The 15,654-nt window shown below is 36.8% G+C and overlaps 1 protein-coding gene across 1 annotated transcript in view; it reads right to left on the bottom strand.

Moving 5' to 3' along the window:
- GABRB1 (gamma-aminobutyric acid type A receptor subunit beta1) overlaps positions 1 to 15,654 on the bottom strand; it is a 115,877-nt gene that overhangs the window by 27,443 nt on the left and 72,780 nt on the right. The window lies entirely within an intron of this gene.

Genomic DNA, 15,654 nt, shown 5'->3' with positions numbered 1-15,654 from the left:
GCATGAGACCATATGCTGAATATTGTGGAGAAGGATTTTGACACAAAAGTTTATGTGCTAAAGTGTACAGTGTTTTAAAGAACATTCAGTAAGATTTCTAATTGAAATTTTTAATGCTTTTAATTCAGACATCTTGAAATAGTTTGGCAAATTTATTTACAACTTGTACTGCTGAAGCTTTCTTTTTCCATTTTGTTGTCACTTACTGCTGTTTTAATTTTATTGGATAGGTATGTGCATTTTCATTCATACTATGGAATAGCTGGTATTATCTTATTCATTATTTTTATGGTTTCATAATCAGTTAATCATTAACTATGCKAATTGTACATCACTCTTAAAAATGGCACAAGGCAATAAAATGCTACTGAAATATAAAATTGTATGGTGGTCACTTGATGAACATTGAGAGAACAGTGATTGCAGGCTGGATATTTCAGACCCTTGCTCCTGCTAGAGGGTGCRTGAGTTGATATTTGATCCCTAAAGGTATTCTCTCCTGCAGTTCCTCTCCCTTTGTTAGACCACAAATCACAGAGCATCTGAAAAATAGTTTCTGATAAGCCTGTGACTGGGAGGAAAGTTAAATGACTTCATGAGGATGGGAGCCAAGTTTCAGCTTCTTTTAAAGGTCCCTTTGAGAAAGACAATTATATCAATATCAATGTTTTCAAACTCACAAAAGGGAGTTATCACCTTCATTTGCTTTTTTTTTTTTTTTTTTTTTTTTTTTTTTTTTTTTTTTTTTTTTTTTTTTTTTAATTTTTTGGTGGTAGATGGGCTCTTGAATGCTTATAAAACTTTTGAAGTTGTGAATGGGCAAACTTGGCTTGTAATTTTATTGGTCTCTCTCCTTCTCTCTCCAGTGATTTCTACCAAAGGCAGATAACCTCTTTTCTTGATCTGGATTTGGTCCTGTTGTTCCAGTTCCATGTTAATGAATTCCAGAGGAACACATCTTGAGATTTTACTTTTGATGTGCTCAAAGTCAAGCACACTTACATGCTGTATTGGGGTGATAATCCTTGCTGTCACAGAACTGACAGAATTTAAAAGGGAAAAAAATGCCACATACTTTATTAGTGTGACATGCTTCAAAATTTCCYAAGTCTACAAAATCCATCTGTCATATCTAGTATAAGAAACATCTAGCAGGGGCTGTAATGAGAACCAGTCCACAAAACTGCTCTGGAATACTGTGTAAAGTACCATGAAAAAGGTACATTTATACTTTTTTTCAAGCCAATTTTGTCTCATTCAGCAGAAATGCATGTGCCTTAACAGGTTTGTATTTGTCCTAAAAAAGGTCCAGGGTTTCAGCTGCAGCAGGATCTCATTTAGATTAGCCATGTACCACTWATACCTTACTGACAGGCACTGAGAAGATACGCAGCACTCATTTGCCAGACACCTGCTTAATAATGCTTAAGATCACACATAACAATATAGTAACATTAGTCACAGTTAAATGCTTTTTAATGAAGGTTTCATAGGGAAATGTTCTGTTCCCAATTAATAAATGGGTCTTTATGGCAATTTAGTTCACCTCTATCAACCCGAGTATTTTCTAAACCACCTCCTGCTCCCTCCTTGGGCTGTTCTGTGATCTCAGGAGCTCCCTTTARGCCTCGGCTTTTGGACAATGAGTTGGGTGGTGAAGTGTGACTTGACTGTGCCAGAAACTTTTGCATGGCTAAGRTGGGGATGGCACTGTCTGTACACAGGGACTTCTGTTGCCTCACCAAGGAGGGGAACAAGAGATAATCAATCATCCTCTGACAGCCTTGTAAAATTATTTGCCTGAACTGTAGCCTGAGTGGAACAGTACCATTGTTCCTGAACGTTTTAAGAACTCCAGTAATTACCAGCTTGGATTACAGCCAGAATTGAAACTCAATGAGTTTCAAATCAATTGAATGATGAGTAAATTTCAATTGAATAATGAGTAAAGCCAAGCATTTTATGACCCCCTAAGCAGCTGTTCTAAGAGAGGCCCTTTGAGCAATTCGGGGCTGCAGTGGATGCAGCCACTCTCTCTTAGAGGGGTACTCAGAGCTTCGCTACACCTGCAGGACTGTCACTGAAAACTCATGGTGGGACCTGGACTRACACCTCCACTGCCTCCTCAAGGCTCCAAGTCTCACCCATAGATAAATGACAAGGCATTTGACATTAGTATTTCGTTGGAATTGAGGGAAATTTTTAACAGGTTTATCTTTGTAAATTTATATAGACACTGCCATTGTGTCTGTACATGTTCGTGTGTGCGAAGTGATTGAAACACAAGTATAGCGTGAACGTTGCCAACTTGGATCTATAATTAAGTCACTGCTGTAGCTGTAGTAAATACTACTGAATCCTTTCATAGATGTTAAATTAGTTAATCATTAAATGCTGCTAAATACTTTAGACTAAACTGCATGGGACTGAGATTGGACTCAGCCTCTCCTAGGCTCTCAGGAGTTTAGAAAGCAAGGGGGCTCTCTCTGAACCTCGTGACTCAACAGGAGTCATGAACACTCTTCTGCACCCTTACACTTTTGTGCTCCTGGTCTTTGTGTTAATCATTCTAAACTGTTTCTAACCCAATTTTCATTTGTATGCTCCATCTATGTAGCAAGTTACAGAGTAAAACTTTGCACAGCACTTTGTGAAGTTGTACTTTCACAAATTTATATTAAATCTGCTTTTGCTGACACATTTGACAGTAATTTTTCGTATCAGCTTAACGACTCATTTGTGATAATCAGAGTTTGAGTGGCAAGTTGTTCCTAATGGCAGTGTATCTGTACCACTGATTTCTGCAGTTTTGTGTATTTTATAATTTGCAAATTATAATAATTTACATAAGCAACAGCAATTAGCTATTTTTTATATCATCAATGCAAATTGAAAGTGCAGTAGTAAATAACATGAATTCTATATCTGAAATTTAAATAGTCTACATTATTTTTTATCTTGACATTGCAATTCTGGCAACTGCATTGTCTTCTCCACCAGCCTGCCAACACAATATGATCACTCCTAAAGCTGGAGGTGCTTATGGGGAATCTCAGKCTTTCTTGAAAATAGCTACTTGTAATTGCAGGAATGCTTCAGGATTCAGCAACATTAATTACCTGTAGTTCATAAATCTGCCTTTGAAGCACCTTTTTCACTCTTGATAGAGTTCAGCTCTGTAAAATTGTTAATGGAATTATGCTCTGGATAACCACGAAACTTATTCAAGCAGATAAATCAAACCCAGATGCAATCATAGTAATTGTCTTGTTGAAAAAAAAGTCAAATATTTTATTATAAATAGAGTAAAATCCCAGACCTGTTAATGGCTGCACTCTCTCTGGGTAGAGAGAGTGCCCGCTGGCTTGCACATGCCCCAGAATCTTAAAAATAAAGATACTCAAATGCAGAACACTGGGGTGTAATGGCAGAGGGGGAATGCAATCCTCTGAAGATAGGGCAAAGCTGCAATAAATCTGTGTTCAAGAGGATTAGACCTGAAAGTCCCTTGGCACAAGCAGTTTGTGGCAGTTGCAGAATATCACGAGGCTCTGTAAATGTGTAAGTGGAGGATTAATCCTGCACTTGAAGCAGAACTATTTATATCTCAAAGTAGGATATGTTTCTTCCAGGCTTTCCATTCTTATGTTTTAAATTCAGGTATTGGGGCTAATTTATTTTGTTTGTACAATGTCTTTTATTCTACTGTCCTCACATTCTTTAGGTTCATTTAGATACAAATGGGATTATGCAAAGAAGACAAGCAGTTAGTGGAGACATATCATTATGCTATTTAATTTCACTCATGTCAGTATTCAGACATTCTGGGATGGAATGAAGTCTGAACTGCCAACAGGTAATATAAATAGCATTTGCATAAAWGAAAAATTACCTGATTTTTTTTCTTAAATTTTGGCTTGGGGTTTAAGTTATTTGATCCACTACTTCGCTTTTACTTTGATGCCTTACTCGCTGAGTATCATATTCTTACTGTACAGCCAAATTATTTTTTACTAAAAATAAAATTATATGAAAAAAMCCCACTGATGTCCATAATTTGCAACACTGACCTCCTTAAATAATATTGTCAGAGGCTTCCCTGCAGGGCAGYAGATTTTGTAGGAACAAATGGCAAAAATGGCAAAGCTTAATATTTTGAGCTAAATAATCAATGAGCAGTTCAGGTAAATTCAGAATGAATACAGGAAGTGGATTTATGGTTCAGCACTTAAATAATTTCTTCAAGATGCTGTCAAAAAGCTGATCCTCAATTCTTGGACAAGAGATAGAAGCAATATTAAAGACAGCAATAACAACTAAATGTGCAGATGATCAGAGTTGAACAACGCAAATTCTATCATGAAATATTTCCTTCATTTGGAGGGCAGGTATCAAATTTTAATATGTTTGTTCTTTTTCTGTCAGTCAACAGAACAGAAATTATAAATGTATATGAAGATATGAACTGAGATGGACAATTTTTTTCCCTTAAAAGCTAAATAAAATCTTCAAATCAAATAAAGAATAACCATGCTTCTCTTAACCAGTGCAGAGCTAGGGCACTAGTACATGCTGGAAGTACACTTCTGTATTCTAGGTAAAAATTGCTTTCATTAAATCAGTGTCAATTTAACTTCAGTGGTATAAGGGAACTTAGTCCCCTAGCAATATMAGAACCCACACATATCCCTGTAATGCGCCTAATTTTTCTGGAACCTGGAATAATCTTGATGTTTAAGATTTAGTGGGGTGTCTTGTAGGGAGAGTTATTGAAGGAACAGAGGAAGGAAGAAAAAGATATAAATTTAATCTGCAAATTTTTTTTTCTGTCTATGCAATGCACAACGTTTACGGTTGTCATACCTGCTGACACCATAAATTTCCAAGCACAGCCTGAGTGCTTGTCCTGGGAGAAATGTCATCCCTGAACCTGGGAACATGCCCATCTTCTAGTGTCTGGAACAACCTCCTTTCATTGGTGTGGTATTGGGTATTTTATATAATGTAGTGTGTACATGGGAAATCTGTGTTTAACAGTCTGTGTGCTGCTTGTCTGCCCAATTTCCATTGAAGTCTATTAAATTCTATTAAAAAAAGAAGTTATGAGTACTTGTAAAATTGGCAAGGCCCCATAGATGATTAAATAGTAATGCCTTCACAGATTTCATTAGAAGATGGGAGAAAATTTGAATTTTGGGTCCTGAGTAATATTAGATCCTATTTACAATATTGGGTCCTTAGTTTTAGATATGAGTACGTTAGCACGTAAAAAGCTTTTGTTTTATTAAAAACTGGAAAAAATATTATAGTTTAGCCAATTTTACCTGTAAGACATATAGTTGTGACTCTAGTGTGACAAGCTGTCAACTGCTAGGTCAGTGCTGTAGACTGCATACTTTGAGATAACACTTAAGTTTACAATGAAAGCTTTTGTATGGATGTAGGTTAGCAAGTACAACACACATTTCCTTTGAATCTTGCTCAGAGAAATATCAGAGTTGAATAGCCATGACAAAATAAAAAGGACCTTGAGGAAGGTGTGTAAAGAGAAATACACAGCTCAAAGGGTTAAAGCTGTACACAGCTGAGAACAAGATCTAACATGAGAAGGGCCCAACACCTTTATAATACCAGATAAAGTGACCTGTTCTACTTAGTCACACAAAGATGAGGCCAGGAAAAATAGGTCAGACTATGGGCTTTCYATTGTGTTTTATCAATATCCTGAACTTGTCAGTGTTTGCTTGGTTTGCCTCTCCTTCATCTTTGTTTTTTGTAGAGAAAAAAAATATCAAAAATTGATTAAAATTCACAAAGAGGTGAAAATGCTTTTAAAATWTGGAATCCTGTGGTATGACTTTCTGAAAAAGGTGTATAACTATATAKGTATGTATGCATATGTTTATGTATGTGTGTAAATAAAGATGCTATGATATTTTGGATTAAGCAGAGGAATGTGAATAACACACTCCAGATAAATAAACATTAGGTCAAGTCTTTCTCCCAAGACTTTGTTAGAACTTTATTGTGATTATTTTAGGCAGAARTTCCCAGCCAGTGGTGCTACAGTTGTTGGTCATCATAACCTACTGTGCCTCTGATCATGCACTGGCCAACCTTTTTTCAATGCAATAAGCAGGTTTGTCTCCAGAAGCCATCTCTTCCACTGCTTAAGGACAGTGGTGGAGGGGAAAGGTGTCTCAGGGGTAGCCTGCATGTTCTGGCTATAGCTCCCACTGGCCCGCAGTGCTGCAGCCTCCTCCTCCCCTGACATCACGTTTCTCTCCTCCCAGTCTGCCCATTTAGCTGCCCACATTGAACCTTGAATGAAATGTGAGCAGATCAGCAATAACGTTGGTTGCCTCGGGTATCAAGGTCTTGACCTAATATATTTCTGCAGCCAGGAAAGGACATATGGTGAAATTCTGCAATGTCTTTCAAGGACTGAAACATTGCTTTTAAGATAAAAAGAGCTCCAGTGGTCAGCAGCTCCTTTCCCCTCCCCGCCAAACAAAACCACCATAAACCGCTGAAAAAAATTAGAAGAAATAACTAGCATAGTAATGGCCATGGATTTGTGCTGAGACCTGGAGGAGTCATCTTGAGTTTGTCTATCCCTGTGTAGCTAGTAACATTCCTGAAGGTGAATAGACTTGTCAATTGTAGAGGAGGAATATTTGGTTTTCTCTGAGGTGCAAATACAAATGTCTGYTCTCAAGAAAAAGAAAGGCATGAAAAGTTAATCTGCAGGGTGTCAAATCAATCAACTACATAGGCTTGAAATAAGAATGTTAAGAAAAAGAATAAATTAATGAAAACATGACTCCTCCTATTGCTCTTTCCATTCACATGTGTTCTCCCCAAAAGCTACTGAGTTGCCTGCTTGGGCTGCCATGTTGACCTGTAACTTCCCTGAGATATTTATCCCATTCCTATTTTCCCCATGTCACATAAACTTAACAGTTGTCAGGACAAGTGAGGCAGAATTTTTCTAAATTGACTATTGTTCTTGAATCAGTTCAAAGGATGGGCTCACTGTTGGGCTCTAAAGATGGTTAAATAGAACCGTCTCTGARGAGAGCAATGATGATGAAGAACTGATGAAGGCACTAGTCCCACACAGTGAATTTTGTCAAGTTATTTCCTTGTCAGCGGGAATATTCACCACCAGTGAACTGCCATGGTAAGCTCATTGCTGGTAAGCTGCTGAGCTTCTTCTCAGACAGAWGTCCTGGAAGAGTCAAAACTCTATTCGTAAATAATGTTCTCTGTCTAACTCAGCAGTGGAGCCTTATCCTGTGGTATATATTCACTGCCAGGCAGAGGTAAGACACTGAGCATAGTGTGACATTCATGGAGGAGAGAAAGCACACAAGAGTCTCTTTATAAACCGAAACCATTACTGGATGTGTTGATTGGAGCAAGCATGTGTCTGGTCTTGCTGCTGTGGTCACTTCAGTTTGCTCCAGTTAGGATTCTTAAACAGAACCCAGGCACTAGTTATTGTATCTGTTTCATGCCTACAAAGCCATGCAATGGTCAAATACTCTTCTGCTTGTCTGAATTGACTGTGAATTTGAAACCTGTTATCCATTTGCTGTTTATCCTTCCTCTGCTCTTTTGTTTTTTGCTTGTTTGAATGATGAAGGRTTGTTTACTGGAAAAGATCACTGCTGATCTCCCTTTAAGTACTGCAGGTTCAGAAATCTCTTGAAGCACTTGAARCATATGGGATTTGTGATGAAGGCTTGCAGATGCAGTGCCTTGTGACAATGGTGTTGTGACCTGTGGGGACAATACTGCCTAAGAACTGCCTGAGGCAAGTGGTGTCTTCAAGCAGAATTGTCTGTCCCTTACTCTGATCTCTGTTGTAAAATATAAGCTGATGGCATCATTCTCACCTTTAACCCCTCTTCTGAATGCAAATAGATGTTATCAGGTGTTGCTTAATGCTTAGGGGAACACTGTGCTTTTTATGTCCTGCTTAGCAGTTGTTTAAAAAGACATGCTGCTGGATCTCTAGRTCACTTTTTTCCTATTTTTTTTCCCCACAGGAACACTGACTTCCATCAGTGCAAAGTCCAAATGTCTCAATGGTTACATAATTTTCAATTAGAGTGCTCTAGGCATGAAAATATTTTGGGGAAGGGAACATGACATTTCATTTGTCTTGGGAGATTTACCTTGGCACTCAAAGTAATTGTCAGTACATTAATCATCATTATTTTGTTTAAAGAAACAAACCTTTGATGAATAGTCTCACTTTCACCTGCCAGAATTCTGTTTCAGAGAACAGTTACATAGCTAGTTACACAGTACTATCACAAAGTAGGGATGGAGTGCGGAAATCACCCCAAATGCAGACAAATAGACTTGCTAGCTTCTGACTTTTGCCAGGAGAGGGTCTGGAACCCCAGCATAGCAGTGGGAATAGGAGGCAATGGGCAGAGGCGGTGAGAGAAAAGGTCTGTGAGAAAACTTGTTTCTCTGACTGATTAGAAGCTTTTAAAATCAAAACCTTAAGCCAGATATGTACTTTTAAAAGATAATGTAAGAGCTTCTCTCAGTTTAATGCACTGCATCAGAAATAATTCAGAGTAGAGTGAAAATGAATGGTGGAAGAATGAAGATGCTTGTAAATATCAAGAAATAATAATTAAAAAAAAAAACTAAAGTTTTACAACGTAAACTTTAAATATTAAAAAACCACCTCCGTATTTGATGCTTGTAAGCCAAATTTCAGTGCAATGAGAATTTTTACTGCACTGCTATAAACCCATGAAAATAAATGTTATAATATAAATCCCAAGAGGACTATAACCATACCAGGGCAAACAAGATACTTCAATAAAAAGTGCCTTAGAGTTGGAGCTGAAATTTACTGCAAATAGTAATTCAGTTTGACAGTGCAAGTATGTTGCAAAATAAAAAGAAAAGCAGTGAGCCAGATGGGAAGTGCTTAGCATAAAGGAAGGTCCAAGAGAGAAATAAAGTCAGATCACTGGTTTTCAGTCTGGTTTGAATTTAAAAAAAAGTTATAAATCTGTAACTTTTTAAATGTCTCTATACAAATCTTCTTAAAGTGACTAAATGCAAGAAAGGTGCAGATAACATGACCAAAACGCTCCTCAGACCGAAACAACCTGCTCAGGAGAGAATAGATGGCAGCAGTGATGTTAGTGCCATCTGGTATCTTCATCTTCTGGTTTGTTTGCTTTGTTGTTGCTTATTTCAAAATAAAACAAAATTAGACACCAGCACACTTACTGCATGTGAAAGACATGCAAGTGTTCAGTAGTCCCCCTTCCTTTGGCAGAAGCGGAAACTGGRCAACATCCTCCACATGCAACCTGGTTTGGAAGGCTTCAGGATGTGCTTGGTCAAAATAACGGGGACTAGACATACTTTTGGGTTTTTTGTGTTTTTTGGCTTTTTTTTTTTTTNGGGGGGGTGGGTTTGGAAACAGATTCCTGATCAGTCTAAACGTTTGTTTAAGATGTGAACTGCTAGGAGTTTTGCTGATGGGAAATGAGCCCTGCTGCTTACTTCTTTTTTGCTATACAGAAGAGGAAATTAGTATCTAAGCAATTGCAGAAAATTTTGACTCGAGATTTTTAGGACTTTCTGTTGGAAATAATTTGAAATTACATTCCTTGCTCCTAAGAGAGTGCAACAGAGAGGGAGGGGAAGGCAACATTTTCTAGAGGGGTCCTGTACAGAAGAAGAAGAAAAGTAAGAGGCAGAAAAATGCTGAGGCAAAGGAAAAAGGGCTTCCACTTGAGTCTGTAGTTATATGGCTATGCTTCTTTATAATGAGCTTACCTATGAAATCTATTAATGGCATAGATCACATAGGAAAGAAACCAATAGCAGCAGCAAACGGCACCTTATAGTATGATACTGTTTTGTTTGTAATTGACTCTGAGATCTAATACTCATTAAAATATGCTTTTGTCACTTAGAGAGTTCTTAGATTATCAAGCCTTTACAGGCCACTCAAGCAGTTCTTAATAGAAAGTGTGATTGATTTCTGAGGGTTTTCCTCAGGTCTTTTACCCATGTTCTCCCATTCTGTCCAGACAGTAAGTACACTTCATTTGTTCCAGATAGATAGTTAAAAATGAAAACTAATAATTCCAGTCAGCAAAGCTGGCAGTGCAATTATGTCTTGACATATATAATGTGAGGAAGCTCGAGTGCATCTGAAGATGAGCTGCTGCAGCTAATCTGCCATGTGTGGTGACTAATTTGTTTGGAGAACTGAAAGTGAAATTAAGATCTTGCACCAGGACTTCAGTGAGAGGATTTTTTGTTTTGCCAAAATATTGATTCTGCTAGCAGTGTAATGTGAACAAAGATATAAGATTGCTTTTTTGCACACCTTTGACTCAGAAGGAATGATAATGTGATTTTTGTGTATAAAACTGACTGACAAACATGATCTATCAGTGGATTGTAATGGGCAAAGAGGATAAATCAGAGAAGAAATCATGTTTGCATTGCATTTGCCTGAAGTCTGGTTCTGTGAGAGTGAACCAGTTTAAAGTACATATTACTTCAAAGAATTTCTAGTTGCAACATCCTATGAATCTTTATAACTTTTTGAATGAGCATAGATTAACTGTAGCATTGAAATAAACCTGGTCAGTAGGTTGTTTCTGTTATTCTAGTACAGCTTTTCTGTTGTTCTTATGATGTATTTTTCTCTGTGAACTGTGCTGGTTAAAACATTACAGAAATAAAAATGGTACCCTGACAKGCATTTTAATTAGAAAACATGAGCTGAGAGACAATGGAGTTGTCATTCATACTATTGCAAGTACTTCCTCAWGACATTTCTTTCACAACCTGATCAACATGTCGCTTGGAAGTAGCAGGGCAAATTAATAAATAGTAACTTTTTGGGGAACCATGTTTTACTGAGAGTTCACACTCTAATCTGGAGCATGGATTGATTTATGGATGGTGTGTACCCCTCTGCCTCAGGGAAATACTGTCCTGTCGCTTACAGAACAATTTTCTCTATCATTTACTCCTGGACAAGTACATCTCCTATTAATACTTTTGCTGGGTGAAAAAAATTCTCTGTCCTTGTTAAGCAGACATTTTCTTTCCTAGSTGCAGCAGCACTACATGAAGAGGCTCCCATCCTGTAATATTTTTCTTTCATGGAAACTAAAATCCATGACTATCTACCAGCAGAGCTACTGATGTGRCAGCATCTTGAATAGTCTTTGTGAATCTCTTTTTGTTGATTGGAAGTTAAACTGGGTAAGGCATTAACTATTTAATAGGGACCGAAACAGATCAGGATGTGTTTATCAAAGCAACTTTTGTTAGCAYCCATAAGAGAGCTGTAATCTCTAGCAGGGAAATGGTGATGGTTAACGGGGAAGAGTCTGGGAGAGACTTTCTTAAACCATGGATCAGGAGATAATATATGTATACACATGTGGGCTTCTCTGTGTGAATTATTTATATGAGCATGTCCTTTTCACCCAGTTCTCCAGCTGGGCCTGCGCAACATAGAGGAGAGAGTCCACCGAGAGTGAGTCCCTCATTTGTACTTAGAGCATACAGCTTCTCCTGACTGCCAACACTGGTGAGTCATATGCAGATTTCATCTGAGTTGCTCACAACTTTGAAAAGAAAATCATTATTTGTGCAAATGGGATATTTTTATCCTAAAATGTCTGTTAACTAAAGCAGTATTGATAATTTGGAATGGGTAGGGGGTGAATATTTTGTAACTGGATGTTTTGAGGGGAGAATATTTTCAATGTGTTTGTCTTTCAGTAGTGGTAGCTGTTTTACAAGGTGGGTAGCAGCTCTGTAATTAAAAATGACCAAAAATATCTTATGGGGAAGAATGAGGTACATAAATTGTAAGTGGTTCTAGAGTAGAATATGACTATTTATTTGCTGAACTTTATTTATATTTAGAGAAGAATAACTTACTCCAATGTTGACACTTCATACTGGCTTACTTGGTTTTAGATATTCTTTATATAAAAAAAYGTAATTTCTCTTTACTTTCACACAGTGATACTTGGTGCTCTTTTATATTCATTGAGTGCTGTGTGTCCCAGTGATTCAGCAGACTGATATATAGTTGAGTACCATCCTGAATGCACAACATCTGCCACTACTCCTCTGCAAGCTGAACAYCTCTCATAAGCAGAGCATGCAGGCTTGTCATAAACAGCGTGATTTCAGGAATTAAACACATTATTTGGGAATTAAAATACTATTTCACAATATAAGGAAGTCTGTATGTTCTCTAGAAAACAAACGTAAAAATGTTTTCCCTGTGATATCTTGAAAGACCTTATTTTGTTTGCTTTTTTTTTTTTTAAATTTCAATTTCAAAACATGTACATTGGTTTTAAAAGTTTCATAAATGGATTGCCTGGTTCAACTCAAAATTCACTAGCCATTCTAATTTCTTCTTAAGACAGAATATTTTTCACACATTAATTTTTCGCACATTAGTAAGAACTGCATTTAGTGTACTGTCAGAGAAAGGCTGGCTACAGAACACTTTGATTTTTCACTGAAATTGTGAAGATTAGCTGTGTTTGAATGGTGGTGCCAGCACATTTGGCAAGGTTGCAAGGACTGGTGAAAAGTGAGGATGCTGAATGTTATGTGAATGTTGGAATGGCTCTTCCATTGGTTCTTCGAGCTGAGAGGATCAAAGCCTTGATGAAAAGAAAGAAAGGAAGAAAGGAAGAAAGGAAGAAAGGAAGGAAGAAAGGAAGAAAGGAAAGAAGAAAGAAAGAGGCACATTTTATGTACCAAAGCCATGAGCAGAATGAGGACAAGACTTGTTTTCCTAAGCTTTTCAAGTATCAGACAGATATCTATGTATTTTTGAGAGTTTCCTGGCTCAGCTTTGGTCTTGACCTATATAAGACCTTCAACCTTTTTCCTCCTGTCTTGAGTAACCTCAGAGCACCAAGCCTGACAGAGTTCAAGAAGCATTTGGGCAGGGCTCTCAGGAATATGGTGTGATTCTCTGGGCTGTCCTGTGCAGGSCCAGGAGTTGGACTTTGATGATCATTATGGACCTCTTCCAACTCAGAATATTCTGCTATTCGGTGGTCTTTAATATTCTGCAGGCTTGGACTCTGCAGGCTTTTGTTCTCTCCAAGCACATTATCTGCATTTGATTTCTACAAGTACTTGACATGCAATTCCTCACAGTCAGTATCTGTTGTGCCTGTTTCTTCTATCTTTAGCTTTAAGAGCACAGTACAATGGATTCTTTCTAATGTTATCGTGCCTTTATTTCATGAGAACAGAACAAGTAAAAATCTCCATAGATGAAAGAGATGCTCCTTACCATCATATTAAAATACTGAATTAAGACTGAAGCTTATAAAACAAACTTTTCTACTTATGTTGTTGGAGTAGTCAAAGGGAATTTTCAGATAGAATCAGATTGTTTATGGTGTTTCATTCTTATTTTGTKTTGTTTTATAACCTTTTTGTGTTGCACAGCTTCTTGAGTCCCAAGAGGTAGTTGGGTAATTTTACTTGTCCTTTTTTTTGGGTGTTTTTTTTTTTTTTTTTTTCCCACAGGACAAGAGGGAAGTACAGTAAGGCATTGCTACTTGACTACTATGCTGTATTTGATTTCGTAGTTCAGAAATTCTTTCCTGAACTGTTTTGATGTTGTAAGTAATAATAAATTACATGGGCATTCTTTCATCAAGATAAGCAAATAAAAATATCGAAAAGTATGAAAGATATTGTGCCAACCTTTAGGGTTTTGAAATTCTTCTCTTTCTACTTTCCATCCTATTTAATTTTTTTGCTATTATTCTCATGTCTAGTAGTTAAATAGCATATTCCTAAGGTTTTGTGTCCAGTGGTATCAAAGAAAGATTTCTTTTCCTTCAACGGACACCTTATTTTTTTTTTTTTATTGAAGGCTGGAGTTTGAAACCTTTAGAGGAGAAAGGTTTAAAAACAGGTTTGGAAATGTTATATTTTAAAGTTCATATATTGCAGCTTCCACTAGTTTCATACATTCTTACTGCATCTAATTTAAAGTTGCTTTGGAAGGAAAAARTATTTACATATACATTTTACTTATTGTTACCTTTATAGAAAATAAGTGCACACCTGGCACAGGGAGAAGAACTGTGATAAGTTTTTTTCCTTTGATCTTTAAACTTCTCTTGCTGTGGCTGGGACTAACTCTGAGTATGCTAATAGCTCTTCAATTTAGCAAATAAYTTGCTTATACTGATAAAATTTCCTACAAATGACTGAGTATAGCAGAAGATTGAGTTATTCCCCATGAAAGCAAAAAGTCTTGAATAGTGCCRTGCAGTATTCAGGCAGATTTACTTATAATCTTATGAGCATGCAGGCCTTTGATTTTTTCAAGAAAATGCTTTGATATTTTCAGTGGCATCTTAAACATAAGCCTGACATTTTGCCATTAGGAAATAACAGAAAAAAAGGAATTAGAAATGGAATAAAAGATCACTGGTGAGTGAAAGCTCATACATATATATCAAACAGCCATCACCTCAATGCTCATAAAAGAGAAACTTCCATTGCCATTGAGAAAACATTTCCAGCTTATAGGGACACTTACAAAACAGCCTCAAAGATTAATCTGGAAACTAAGATTGATGCCTGTATCACTCGTAACCAGAAGAATGAAACTGATGTGGGCATAAAATACTTGTAGAAGAGGCTGCTGTTTGTAACCCAGGCAGTTTAACTGCACAGAGCTATAAATTGCCATACCTGGCTGAATGAAGAAGGTGGTTCCTACTGTATGGGTTAAAATATTTAAGATGAGATTTTCAGGAAAGATAATACTGATGATCTGGGAGTAACAGCAACTGTTCTAACATGTACTTAGCCTGAAATTTGCCGGTTTGTTTAGACCTAAAGAGGAACTTGTGTGCCTGAAAACTTTTCTATATTTTTTCAGTTAAATGGTGCAATAAAATACTATTCTTCCATGTAAGACAATGAATATTTCTGGTATTGTACTTTTCTTGCAGCACTGAAATGTTCCAATGTGTGAATTGTTTGGCACTTTTTTTTTTTTTTTTAATATGTGTTAAAATGAATAAACCCAATTCTTAATGAGAACCACACYGATAATCCATCAATTTGGATCCTTTATATTTGGCACACAGGTCATTTGAATCATCTTCATGCATTTCCCAAAATAAGGAATACTTTGAAATAGTATTTAAAATATTTAAMTAATACTAAGCATATGCATCTGTTATGCAGAGTTCTCCTTTTTCGTGATTTGCTTATGAAAAGTTAAATACTCAGTAACTTTAAGTTTGCATTAATATACCAAATATCACATAATCAAATATAACTGAAACATTTGAGACACACTTTCAAAACAAAACCCTTCTCTTTTCTGGTTTTCTCATGACAGAGTCCCAGCAGGGGGCTCCCAGGTAACACAAAAATCTGCAGCAGTCTTAATACACGCTTGGTGCCCACATTTGGATGATAGCACATATTTTAAAGCTTTCTGGAATTTGAGTTAAATTACTCCTTATAGTAGACTTTTCTTTCTTTCTTTCTTTCTTTCTTTCTTTCTTTCTTTCTTTCTTTCTTTCTTTCTTTCTTTCTTTCTTTCTTTCTTTCTTTCTTTCTTTCTTT

Source organism: Malurus melanocephalus, unplaced genomic scaffold (genome assembly GCF_030028575.1).
Source record: "Malurus melanocephalus ecotype Western Australia unplaced genomic scaffold, MMel_1.1 scaffold_71, whole genome shotgun sequence".
NCBI classification, from domain to species: domain Eukaryota; kingdom Metazoa; phylum Chordata; class Aves; order Passeriformes; family Maluridae; genus Malurus; species Malurus melanocephalus.
Note: the sequence above shows the minus strand (reverse complement) of the source record. Positions and strands in the feature narration are given on the sequence as shown.